The sequence below is a fragment of the Alexandromys fortis genome, unplaced genomic scaffold (assembly GCF_014885135.2).
Source record: "Alexandromys fortis isolate MF-2015 unplaced genomic scaffold, M_Fortis_MF-2015_v1.1 scaffold_86, whole genome shotgun sequence".
NCBI classification, from domain to species: Eukaryota; Metazoa; Chordata; class Mammalia; order Rodentia; family Cricetidae; genus Alexandromys; species Alexandromys fortis.
Genome location: NW_026067965.1, coordinates 3,761,024 through 3,773,369, shown reverse-complemented (window position 1 = coordinate 3,773,369; position 12,346 = coordinate 3,761,024). Strand labels below are relative to the sequence as shown.

Below are 12,346 nucleotides of genomic sequence, written 5' to 3'. Positions count from 1 at the left end.
TTTCTCTGTAGTCCAGGCTGAACTCACAGAGATCCACCTGCCTCTGCCTTCCAAGTGCTGGGATTAAAGGCAGCCACCATCACCCACGCACCCCACCCACCCCAACAGGGCTATTTAAATTTTTTAAATTTATTTTATGTGTGTTTCATATGCAGGCATGTGTGTGTGCACATGAGGGCTTGATGCCCGGGAAGGTCAGAAGAGGGCATCAGATCCCCTGGAACTGGAGTGACCGGTGGTTGTGATCCACCATGTGGATGCTGGGACTCAAACAGATCCTCTGGAAGAGCAGCTAGTGCTCTTGAACACTGAGCCGTTTCTCCATCTGTATTTATTTTATTTTTCAAGACAGGGTTTCTCTGCGTAGTCCTGGATGTCCTGGAACTCACTCTGTAGACCAGGCTGGCCTTGAACTCGGAGATCTACCTCCTTCTGTCTCTGGAGTGATGGGATTAAAAGTATGTGAAACCAAGCCTGGGTTATTTTATTTTATTTTATTTTGAGATAGGGTCTCACCTTGTAGCCCCGGCTGAAGTGGAATTCACCAGGGAGACCAGGCTGTCCTTGAACTCATAGTGATCCACCTGCCTCTGGAGTTCAGGGATTAAAGGCAGTGCCACCATACTGTTATATGTGTTTTAGCACAGAAATACAACAAAAAAATTACCAGGGAGCTGGAGCCATAGCTCAGTGGTTAAAAGCACTTGTTCTAGCAAAGGACCAAAGTTCAGTCCCCAACACCAGCATGGTAGCTCACCAGTGCCTGGAGCACCAGGTCCCCTCTTCTGGACTCGTCAGGCACTGCACATACATGCTGCATAGACATACGTGCAGGCAGAAACACCCATACATGTCAAATAAAAAATAAATCTCAAAAAAAAAAAAGTGGGCACAGTGACATTTACTTTTAACTCAGTACTTGGGAAGTAGAGGTAGGTGAAACTCTATGAATTCAAGGCCAGCCTCGGCTACATAGTAAGTTTCAGGCCAGCCAAGACTACAAAGTGAGACCTAGTCTAAAAAGAAAGTAATATTAATAAATAAATAAATAAATGAAAAGTTAGGACCCGGTCCAGTGGTACACTGTTGTAATCCTAGGGGTTAAGAGGCTGTGGCAAGAAGCTAACAAGTTTGAAGTCTGAAACTTTGAGGCCAGGACCCAACCCCCTAACAAAAGTAGGAAGCCAAACATCCCGAGTTCCATCCACAGAACTGGCATTAGGAGAGAGCTGACTTCCTCTGACCACCACACTCCACAAGCATTCATGTACACATACATGCATGCATGTAAACATACATACATAAAGACAGACAAAATGAAATAAATGTAAAAATCGTCCAATCAAGGCACCCGCAGAGCTCTCTGTTCTCTTGTTCTGCATCTCCCCCTTTCTCTAGCTTTCCTCCTGTCCTGTTGTTGGGGTCTCCCACCACTGTCTTACAATCTGTTCTTTGCACAGTTACTTCCTTCCCCGCGTGTGTAACCAGCTCTCCTCAGCCATGTCCTTGGCACCCTCCCCTTCTCAGCTCAACTGGCTGATCGAGATATTTTCCCAAACAAAACCTGTTCTCACCCTGCTAAATGCACTGCAAACTTGCCATCTGGTGTCTACATGGGTCTCGCGAGAAACCGATGAGGGGGCAGTCACAGCTGAGACTCTGATCGCCTCTCTGCCAGCTGCCAGGCAGAGAGTAGACCCACAGCCTCAGGGGTGGGGGCCGGTCAGGGGAAAGGCATTGGGGGGCAGCCGCAAGGCAGCCTGCCAACACCGTCCCACCTCTCCTTAAGCCAGACCTCAAAAGGGCAGGGCTGCGGGGGAAACGGAGAGACATTGGGTCTTTGAATTGATCATGAAGTCCAGGTGAGGAGGGAGGGGATCAGTCTGAACGGGGCGGGGGGGGGATGCTTGTGGCTCAGAGCCCCTGGGACCAGACAGAGCCAGCTGGGGTGAGTTGGTGACGGAAGACGAGACAGCAAGAAAGTCTCACCTTTGTGGAAATTCTGAGCTTTGGAGGCGGCGGGGTGGGGGTGGGGAGGACGGGGGAGGAGGGGGGAGGGAAAGGGGGTAGGGATTGGGGAGTGAGGGGTCGGAGGGTGCCTCTGGAGCAGTCTAGGGGAGGACAGGAAGTTAAAAGGAAGGACCAAACCCAAGGCTAGAGGGGAGACAGATGGGGAGGGGGGGATCCATCTCCAAATCAGAGGCTAGAGACGAGGTGAGAAGTGTGCCCGGTGAAAACTGCCACCTGATAAGTCTTCACCGGCCTAGGCAGGAACGGTGAGGTGACAAGAACTGACACGTATACCTGTTTGCGACGTGCCGGATGTTGTTCCAGCGCTGCTGACCGAGAAACGGCATGCATGCAGGGCTCACCTGTGATTTTAAGTTGTACGTGAGAAAATGAGGCAAGAAAACACACAGTGGGCTAGCCTTAGCTACTCACTGAGTGCCTACGTCAAAACAAGGACAAGGACACAGATCTGGACAAAAAGGCTGGGCATGGCAGCACACACCTGTAATCCCAGCATCTGGGAGGTAGAGGCAGGAGGATGGGGATTCGAGGTCATCTTTCACTACACGGCAAGTGAGAGGCCAGTTTGAGTTCTGTGAGAACCGGTGACATACTAAAAGAGCAAAGGCAAATTCACAGTTATCACTAATTGTTACTAAAATAGTGTGTGGTGTGTGTGTGTGTGTGTGTGTGTGTGTGTGAGAGAGAGAGAGAGAGAGAGAGAGAGAGAGAGAGAGAGAGAGAGAGAGAGAGAGATGGTCTCACTATGTAGCCCTAGATGACCCGGAACTCACAAAAATCCACCTACCTGCCTTTGCCTCCCAAGTGCTAGCATCAAAGGTGTGCACCACCACACCCAGCAAGACATTCTATTCAACTCAAATACACAGGGCAGGAGAGATGGATGGGTCAGTTGCTAAGAGCACTTGCTTGCTCTTCTTCCCAGGGAACCCGAGTTTAGTTCCTACCACTCTTGTCTGGAAGCTTCTAACTGCCTGTCATTCCAGCTCCAGCAGATCCAGGGCTGTCTTCTGACCTCCTTGGGCAGTACATGTGTGTGGCAGGCACACACACACACACAGAGGCACTATCTACACAACTATACACACAAATAAATAAATTCACAAAAATTCAGAATATAATTTTTGTACCATGTTATCACTAAGGAATTAGAGGAAGTTTATGGGTTTTTTTTTTTTAGTTTTTTGAGATTTTATCTTTTTATTAACTGTGTATGGGTGTTTTGCCGACATGCATGTCTGTGTACCATGTGCATGCAGTGCCCAATGAGACCAGAAGAGGGCATGGATGCCCTGAACTGGAGTCAGGGATGGCTATGAGCTGCTGCTCTGTGATGGCTGGGATCAAGCTTGTGTCCTCTGCAAGAGCAGCTGTCTCTATGTGTAGTGTGTGTGAGCACGCAGGTACCCTCATAGGGCAGAGGCATAGATAGGATCTCTGGGAACTGGAGTTACCGGCGGTTGTGAGTCACCTGATGTGGTGTGGGGAACTGAACTCAGGTCCTCTGCAAGAGCAATCCATGCTGAGCCATCTCTTCTATCCCCTTTATGTAAATTATTTTGTATTAAGTCTCCAAAATCAAAACTGATTGAATGTGCGTAGCATACCTCAGTTTGGAGGAGCCATGTGTCAAGAGTTTAACAAGCACAGGTTACCCCAATGGATAATGCAGTCTGAACTGTTCAGAGATACTCATTTCTTCTGCAGAGCCATGCTTTGTTACTCAAATTTATACTAAGAACATCACAATATAAAAGTTTGAGACAGCCAGTCGTGGTGGTACACACTCAGGAGAAGACAGAGACAGGTGGATCTCTGTGAGTTTGAGGCCAGCCTGGTTTACAAATCAAGTTCCAGGACTGCCAGAGCCATTGTCCAGAGAAATCCTGTCTAGAAACAACCCCTCCCCAAAAGAAGTTTGGGATTGAAGAGATGACCCAGTGGTTAAGGACACCGACTGCTTTTCCAAAAGACCCAGGTTTGATTCCCAGAACCCACATGGTGGCTCACAACCATCTTTAACTCCAGTTCCAGGGGTTCCCATGCCCTCTTTTGGCCTCCACAGACACCAGGAACGCATGTGGTACAGAAACATACATGCGGCCAAAACACTCATTCACATAAAATAATAGCACAATAAAAACTGTAAAATATATGGCTTAAATGTCACCAAAAGGAAAAATAATCAAGTTAGCATCTGAACCTGTGAGCTCAGCCTCCCTTGTTTGGGCAGTGCAGTCATGATTCCAAATCTCAGCTCCCGGGACTTAGTAACTAAGTAAGAAGGTTGCTGGTCATTGGTGTGTGCCAGAGAGAAAGCATCCTGTTGTTCAGGTGACCTGGGTAGACTCTGATGCTACATAACATGAAAAGTGTGAGGTGAACCACTTTACCAAGTGTTTTCAGTGACCGTCGGGGAGGAAGAGGGAGGAGGATCTCTGAGGTCAAGTCTAGCCTGGTCTACAGAGCAAGTTCTAGGACAGCCAGGGCTACACAGAAAAATTGGTCTTGTAAAACAAACAAAAGCTAGCACTCTAATTAACAGGCTTACAATTTATTTTTCTCCAAGAATTCAGTGTGTGTGTGTGTGTGTGTGTGTGTGTATAGTCAATAACCTTTAATTCTCCACTGAGCTGACCGTGGTGGTGAGCCATGTCTTCCCAAGTCTTACAAACTTTCATTGTATACAACAGTCCCTGAACCTGGCCACTTAGAACTGTGACACAGCTGGGCATGGTGGTATACTCCTATAATCCCAGCACTTGAGAGGCTGAGGCAGGAGAATCACCCTGAGATCAAGGCCAGCCTGGGCTACATAGTGTATACAGTGAGCTCATTGCCAGCTACTGAGTGAGTCTGTCAACAAAAAGGAGGTGTTGAGGCGGGGCGGGCTTGGCTGGGATATGTAACCTAATGAGAACTTATCTGCCTAAATGACACTGTGAGTTACAGTCTTAGCACCACACAGAAATAAAAATAAGAAATCCCTCATATTTACACATGTTCACAGTTTTGTTTTCCTCCACTGCTGGAGAACCTTATCTGCGTTGAGCACGTGGTTTCACTCTCTTGCTGTTCTCTGATAAGCTCCGATTCTGAGGAAACATTTCCAAGAACACAGGAAGAGCGAACGCCACTCTGTAACAGGGCCCAGACCTTAGTAAGCCCCAGATCTTAGCACAACTGACTCCATGGTGGAAGTACCATTCAGGCCATAAAACTCAGCACATAGACACCAACACTGCCAAAACTAAAACAAAGGCCTAACCCATCAAAGTTCATAGTTCTGGGAAAGTCTCAAAAGTACTAACCTTGCTTTTTGGCTCCTGTGGTTCTGCTTCTGCTTCGGGCTAACTGTTGTTGTTAACTGAAATATGCCAACCCAGGACATGGTTTCTGTGATTAAAAGCTCACCCTGAGAAAGGCTTGGGTCTACACTGGGATCCCAAGTATCCAGTATAGCCACTGGCTATCTAATACAGAATTTCTTTTTCTTTTTCCTTTTCCCTTTCTTTCTCTCTTCCTCTCTTTCCTTTCTTCCTTCTTTCCTTCTTTCCTTCTTTCTTTTAAAGATTTATTTATTGAAACTGTAGAGACGGCTCAGCTGTTAAGAGTGCTGGCTGCTCTCCCAGAGGTCCCGAGTTCAATTTCCAGCAACCGAATGGTGGCTCACAAGCATCTATAATGAGATCTGGTGCCAGAACGAGTTCTAGGACAGCCAGGGGTACACAGAGAAGCCATGCCTCAAAATAACCAACCAAACAAACCCAAAACCAAACAAACAAGGATCGCCAGGGCCAGTGAGATGGCTCAGCCAGTAAAGGTGCTTCCTCACAAGCCTGGACCCCTGAATTTGATTCTTTGGACACTTGTGACATTAAGGGGAAAAAAAAAACCCGGCTCTACAACTGCCCTCTGACCTCTCTACATGCACACTGTGGCACGTGTGCCCACCCGTCCACATCATGCGCACAGACACATGAATGGACAAATACGCAATGAAAGGAAGAAAGAAAGAAAGAAAGAAAGAAAGAAAGAAAGAAAGAAAGAAAGAATAAATATTTTAAAGAAGAGAAAGAGTGGTCAGAGTAGGGAACTTTGGAAACACCAGAAATGAAAAAAATTAAGTCAACAATCTACAAAATTCCTTGTTTGTCCTGGCTTCTAGAAGTGTCTAAAAGGTCAGTGTGGTGGTATGGTCCTTTAATCCTTAGAGAGCCAAGGATGGCTGGGTGGTCCTCTTTGAGCTGGAGGCCAGTCTAGTTTACATAGTGGGTTTCAGGCCAGCAAGGGCTTTAGTGAATGGGTCCTTGTAGCTCGGTCTTTCCAAAGCCTCTAAAAGGGAACCTTCCTGTGTTATACAAGCTGCTTCTAAAAATATCCGCATCCCTGCACCTGTTCACGCTAGTACTGAAACTACAGGTGGATTTACCACTGGTGGACTTAGCATTTGTGCACACACACAGTGTTTCTGTAATAGAACTGTTTTGTGGAAAAACACACAAGATGCTGGTGATTGCAGCTCAGATTTAAAGAGGGTTTTTTTTGTTGTTGTTTTTTCTTGTGGGCTTGGGTTTTGTTTTGTTTAGAAAAAGAAAGCACAGAACGGTATTGAAGACTCATTTAAGAATGGTCTCCTCGGACACTGAAAAATTAGCCACACTGGAGTTCAGGTAACGGGGCTCTGAGCTGTTTTTCTCATTCATCTTCCCACTTGGCTGAATTTTCCACTTCTTTTTGCCAGAGCTTATGTTACTGTTCATAATGGAGGGGAATAAACGACTGTCATAGAATACTGCTGGGGAGGCCAAATGAAAAGGAACCCAGATTCTATGCAAAAAGAGAAGATGAAAGAAACGGGAAGCCAGCCAAGAGCCAGGGGGAAGGGCAGAGTTTGCCGAAGCCAAACGGAAGCTGGACGCATCAAGCAATAGGATCTTGGCTTCTGGACCAGTGAATTTTATGCCTGGGCTTCGCCGGGAGGAAAGAGCGTTTAGTTCATCCAACACAGTGGAAGCCTCTAAGTAAGTGAGCACTGGAAGTCAATATGGGACCACTGGCCTGAGAAGCTTAGAGCCCTGGCTACCGACAGGTGGCGTGCTCAGCACCTGATGGTGGTCTTTAAAGAAGCAGCTATGGAGGCTATGGAATCTGGGTATGGCCGGCGGTGTCTAGCTGGAATCCCAGCACGTGAGAAGTTGAGACAGGAGGATCAAAATTTCAAGATTGTTGGGGTGGGGCACATCTTTTTTGTTGTTGTTTGTTTTTTTCAGAGACAGGGTTTCTCTGTGTAGCTTTGGAGCCTGTCCTGGAACTCACTCTATAGACCAGGCTGGCCTCAAACTCACAAGAGATCCGCCTGCCTTTGCCTCCCAAGTGCTGGGATTAAAGGTGTGTGCCATCACTGAGTGAGTGGAGGGACAGCTTTAATCTCAGGAGGCAGAGGCACAAGAGTTATCAAATTAGTTCCAGGACAGCCAGAGCTACATAGTGAGATGAGAGAGAGAGAGAGAGAGAGAGAGAGAGAGAGAGAGAGAGAGAGAGAGAGAGAGAGCGAGAGAGAGAGAGAGAGAGCAAACTGTTGGGAGGGGGAGCAGAGGCAGGCATGTGGTTGCTGGGAATTGAACTCAGGACCTCTGGAAGAGCAGACGGTGGTCTAAACCACTGAGCCATCTCTCCAGCCCCTACAAAGCAAGTTCTAGGACAGCTAGGGCTGCGCAGAGAAATCCCATATAGAAAAACGAAACAAAACAAAGCAAAAGACGAAAAGAAAAAGAAAAAAACAAAACCTGGCATGGTACTCTTCTTTTGTTTTTTGTTTTTCAAGACAGGGTTTCTCTGTGCAGTTCTGACTGTCCTGCAACTTCCTTTATAGATCATGCTGGTCTCGAACTCATGGAGATCCACCTGCCTCTACCTCCTGAGTGTTGAGATTAAATGTGTGCAATGTAGGACCCAGCTCAATAGAGGCCTGAGTCTCAATAGTCTACCCTAAGGCAATACCTGGTCCCAAGATAGACCCTGAACTGAGACCACCCAGGCACCACCCAGGAACAGACTGTCTAAAGGAAATTCCTAACGTTCCCACCGTTGTAGAATAGAGTCATCTGCCAGCACACACCCATCGCCTTTCACCAGGACACACTGTGCAATGTCAGCCTGAACCTTAGAAATCCCTCATCCCCATCTTTGGTACTATAAAAACCCAGCTCTAACTGAGCTCGGGGCTCTCCGATCACTCCAATACATTGGACAGAGTTTGCAAACTTGTATAAGAATCTTTTACATACCGGACTTGGTCTTATGGTTGGTTTTGGGGGACTCTGATCCAGGCATAACTTGCATCACCACTGCCTAGAAGCCAAATTCTTCTCCAAGCAACTCTCCTGAGATGCTTTGTCTCAGCAATGAGAAAAATAAATAATACACCAATTAAGCCAATTTGAGAAAAGTTTTTGTTCCTTCGACCAAAACTAGCCAAACGATGCTCCTGCCTCCCACCCCATGTCCCGGAGCAAAGCTGTCCTGTTCAGAAGCCAGAACATGGAGTCCAAATGGGTCATCCAGTGCCTAGCCAAAGACAAATTCAAGTCCAAAGACTGAGCTCACCGCTGACAGCAGAATTCCTTCTTGCTAAGGAATGGGACCTGAGCCATTTCAAAAGCAGTGGGTGGCCAGCTCCCTAGGGTTAAATCCACTCCTGTGCTGCCAGGAGGGGTCTGCCTCCCTCCTGTTGTTAAAGGTCCCAGGGTATCCCAGTGGATGCCAATTCCTGGGAGTGGGAAAAAAGCTACCTGGTTCTATCTAAGCCTACAGGTTTTGATCCATTCAACTGTCTTTAGTTGGCTTGCTTGAGTTTTTTGTCTGAAGTTGTGGTGGTGGTTTTTGACACTGGGGATTTAACCCCCAGCCTCACTCTTGCTAAGCCTGTACTGCAGGCAGTGTGAGCATACTCCAGGTCCTTAACTTTCCTTGTCGCTGAGAACTGGGCTTTTCCCTTGAGAGTCTTTCCCATTTGTGTGGCAATTTACGATCACAGTGTAAATGAGTAAAAGGCCTACTTCTCTCTCATCTTCTGGAAAACTACTAGGAAGTCAAGGTCAGGCTCACTGGAGTCCTCAACCCTGGGTGGGCAACATTCCTCACTAATGACCCCCCCACACACACACCAGATGTGATAAAAAAAAAAAAAACTGCCCTCAAGCCGCACTGCTTGAGGGACCTAATTTCAGAAGCCATACCCTATCTAACTGAGCCTGAAGGAGGGTCAGGCTTACCCGGCAGGCCAGTCAGAGTAAACAGCTGCAGCCTATAGTTCCTTAAGGGTCTATGCGTAGGGAAGCCACACAGACCCTACCCTGGGATCCTCTCTTCAGAGAGTAAACAGCCAGCTTCTGTGGGTTAAAGCCCTCTGGACTTTGGTGATCCCAGGTCCCGATCTGCTCCCTCCAAACAAGGAGACAGGGGAGATGAGGATATAGGCAACGGGGCTCTGTTGTGGTGTGCCTTGAGGGATTCTCGGATGTCCTGGTGAAGCCTTAGGTCCCCAGGAGCAGGAATAGGTGAACATCTGAGCCCTGTGGAACTGGTGTGGTTCACAGTTGATTCTCAGTGGCGCAAGTGAATGTCGGGGAGAGAGAAGGTGGAGAGGTTCTCCTGGTCTGGTGGCACAAATCTGTAATCTTCGAATTGGGAGTGGCAGAGGAGGGCTAAGGAAAGAGGGTCAAGAATTCAAGGCCAGGAGCCGGGCCACGGTGGCACTTGCCTTTAATCCCAGCACTCGGGAGGCAGAGGCAGGTGGATCTCTGTGAGTTCGAGACCAGCCTGGTCTACATAGCTAGTTCCAGGACAGGATAAGGCCAGCCTGGACTACACAGGGGGGCTGTCAAATAAGTAAATAAACAAATACAACCAACAAGAAGGATTTATTTATTTTTTTTTTGTTTTTCAAGACAGGGGTTCTCTCTGTAGCTTTGGAGCCTATCTTGGAACTAGCTCTGTAGACCAGGCTGGCCTCAGACTCACAGAGATCCACCTGCCTCCACCTCCCACGTGCTGGGATCAAAGGTGTGCATCACCACTGCCTGGATGCTTTTTATTTTTTGAAACAGGCTCTTGCTATGTAGTTTAATCTTGTGATTATCTTACCTCTGTCTCCCAGGTGCTGGGGACATGAGCGTGTGCCACCTTTCCTGGCTGTTGTGGAATCTGCATGAAGAGAACCTTGAGCATTGTTGACAAGAGAGAGAGCCATGGTTCTTTAGGGGACCATAATGACTGTATCTCCAGAGAAGTATAGATGTTCACCTTGACATCTATTGGGCCCTCAGGAGGCACCGGTCTTCCAGATTCTCTTGTACAGTCTTTCCGGCCATCAGCCATGCTCCCACCCAGACGACTGCCGTGAACAAGGCTGGTGGCACTGTTAGGGTGTCCTGACGACGTGCAGGTGTGTCACCATGTTTGTTGTGTCTAAGAGATCAGGGTCTGACTTCTGGGTTTTGTAATCCTCTGCCCCAGCCCCAGTAACTCCCAGGCATTTCCTAAGACAGACAAAAATGCTTGTAAATTAATTAGCGTCACTGACACAGGTTTACCCCAATGCAAAGAAACGACGTCGGTCTAAAGCTGGACTTTCAAAGCTGGGGAACGTGTGGGGAGAAACACTTTCCCTTTTGTTTGACAACAGAGGAATCTTTTTGTCCTTTTTATTACGTGTGTGTGTGTGTGTGTGTGTGTGTGTGTGTGTGTACACGTGTATATGCCACGGTGTTTATGTGACTGTCAGAAAACATCTTTAAGGAGTTAGAGCTCTCCTTCCACCATGTGGGTCCTGGGGATTGAACTCAGGTCGTTGGACTTGGTGGCAAGCGTCTTTACCCACTGAGCCTTCCCACTGGCCCCTCTGAGCTGATGAGGCTATTGGAATAGAAGAATAGAAGGTTCTAACTTTGTGGAGCACCTTCCCATAAGGCTGTCTGTCTGAAGGTTTGCAGATCCGACATCTTTCTGATTAGCTGATAAAACAGGAAAGAATTAGGGGCTGGAGAGATGGCTCAACAGTTAGGAGCATATACTGCTCTTCCCGAGGACCTGAATTCAATTCCTGGTGCCTGATGTGGGTTTCCCCTCTGTATGCTGTGAATATGTTTTATTATTACCATTGGTTAATAAAGAAGATGCTTTGAGCCTATAGCAACACAGAATAGAGCAAGGCGGGAATTCCAAGCAGAGATAGAGAAGAAAAGAAGGTGGAGTCAGGGAGACACCATGTAGCTGCCAAAAGAGAAAGACACAAGCCATCATCCAGAGCCTTACCACCTCGTGGTGATTCACAGATGAATAGAAATGGGTTAATTTAAGATATAAGAGTTACTTAATAAAAAGCCTAAGCTATTGGCCAAGCAATGTTGTAACTAATATAGTTTCTGTGTGATTATTTTGGGTCTGGGCGACCAGGAAATGAACAAGCAGCCTCCATCTCCAAGCACCCATCTCACAACTGCTTGTGACTCTAGCTGAGTGGGCGGTGGTGGCGCACGCCTTTAAACCCAGCACTCAGGAGGCGGAGGCTGGTGGACCTCTGTGGGTTTGAGACCAGCCTGGTCTACATAGGAAGTCCAGGATAGTTAGGGCTACATAGACTCCCTGTCTCCAAAACAACAAAGTGGGGTAGGAGATTGAAGAGAAAAGGAGGGGAAAGAGAAAGGAGGAAAGGGGAACTTTGGCTTTGGAAACCTTAGAACATCTTCCAAGTTTTTGCTATGAAATTCCTAGAGAGACTGGAAAGGCTTTTACTTTCCTGTTCTTGGTTTTGCTTTGAATTCTGTTTTTTTGTTTGTTTGTTTGTTTGTTTGTTTTTTCAAGACGCACACAGACAGCCTTGATTGTCCTGGAACTCACTCTGTAGACCAGGCTGGCTTTGAACTAGAGATCTGCCTGCCTCTACCTCCTGAGTGATGGGGATAAAGGTGTGTACCATCGCTGCCTGACTCACTTTCCGGCTTTTAATGCAGCGATGGGAATAGAGCCCAGAGCTTCATATACTCTACAGCTGAGCTATCTCCCGCCATCATTTTGTGTGGTTTAAACGGTTTGTGGCTGTGTTGTTTTTATTGTTTACATTTATTTCATATATTCAGAGGATAACTTCCAGGAGTTATCCAGGTTCTTTCCTTCCATTGTGTGGGTCCCAGGAATCAATGTCAGATCATCCAGCTTGGCGACAAGCACCTAACTCGCTGAGACATCTTGTTGGTCATTTTGTTTGTTTGTCTTCTTGTGTTTTTGAGACAGTGTTTCTCTGTGTGACAGC

The 12,346-nt window shown here is 47.3% G+C and overlaps 1 long non-coding RNA gene across 1 annotated transcript; it reads left to right on the top strand.

Annotated features, from left to right (window-relative positions):
• The first annotated feature begins 1,713 nt into the window (after positions 1–1,713).
• On the top strand, positions 1,714–11,584 carry LOC126508604 (uncharacterized). The gene is made up of 3 exons (XR_007593900.1): positions 1,714–1,862; positions 6,776–7,055; positions 10,193–11,584. It is a non-coding gene; the product is annotated as an uncharacterized lncRNA (long non-coding RNA).
• Positions 11,585–12,346: the final 762 nt, after the last annotated feature.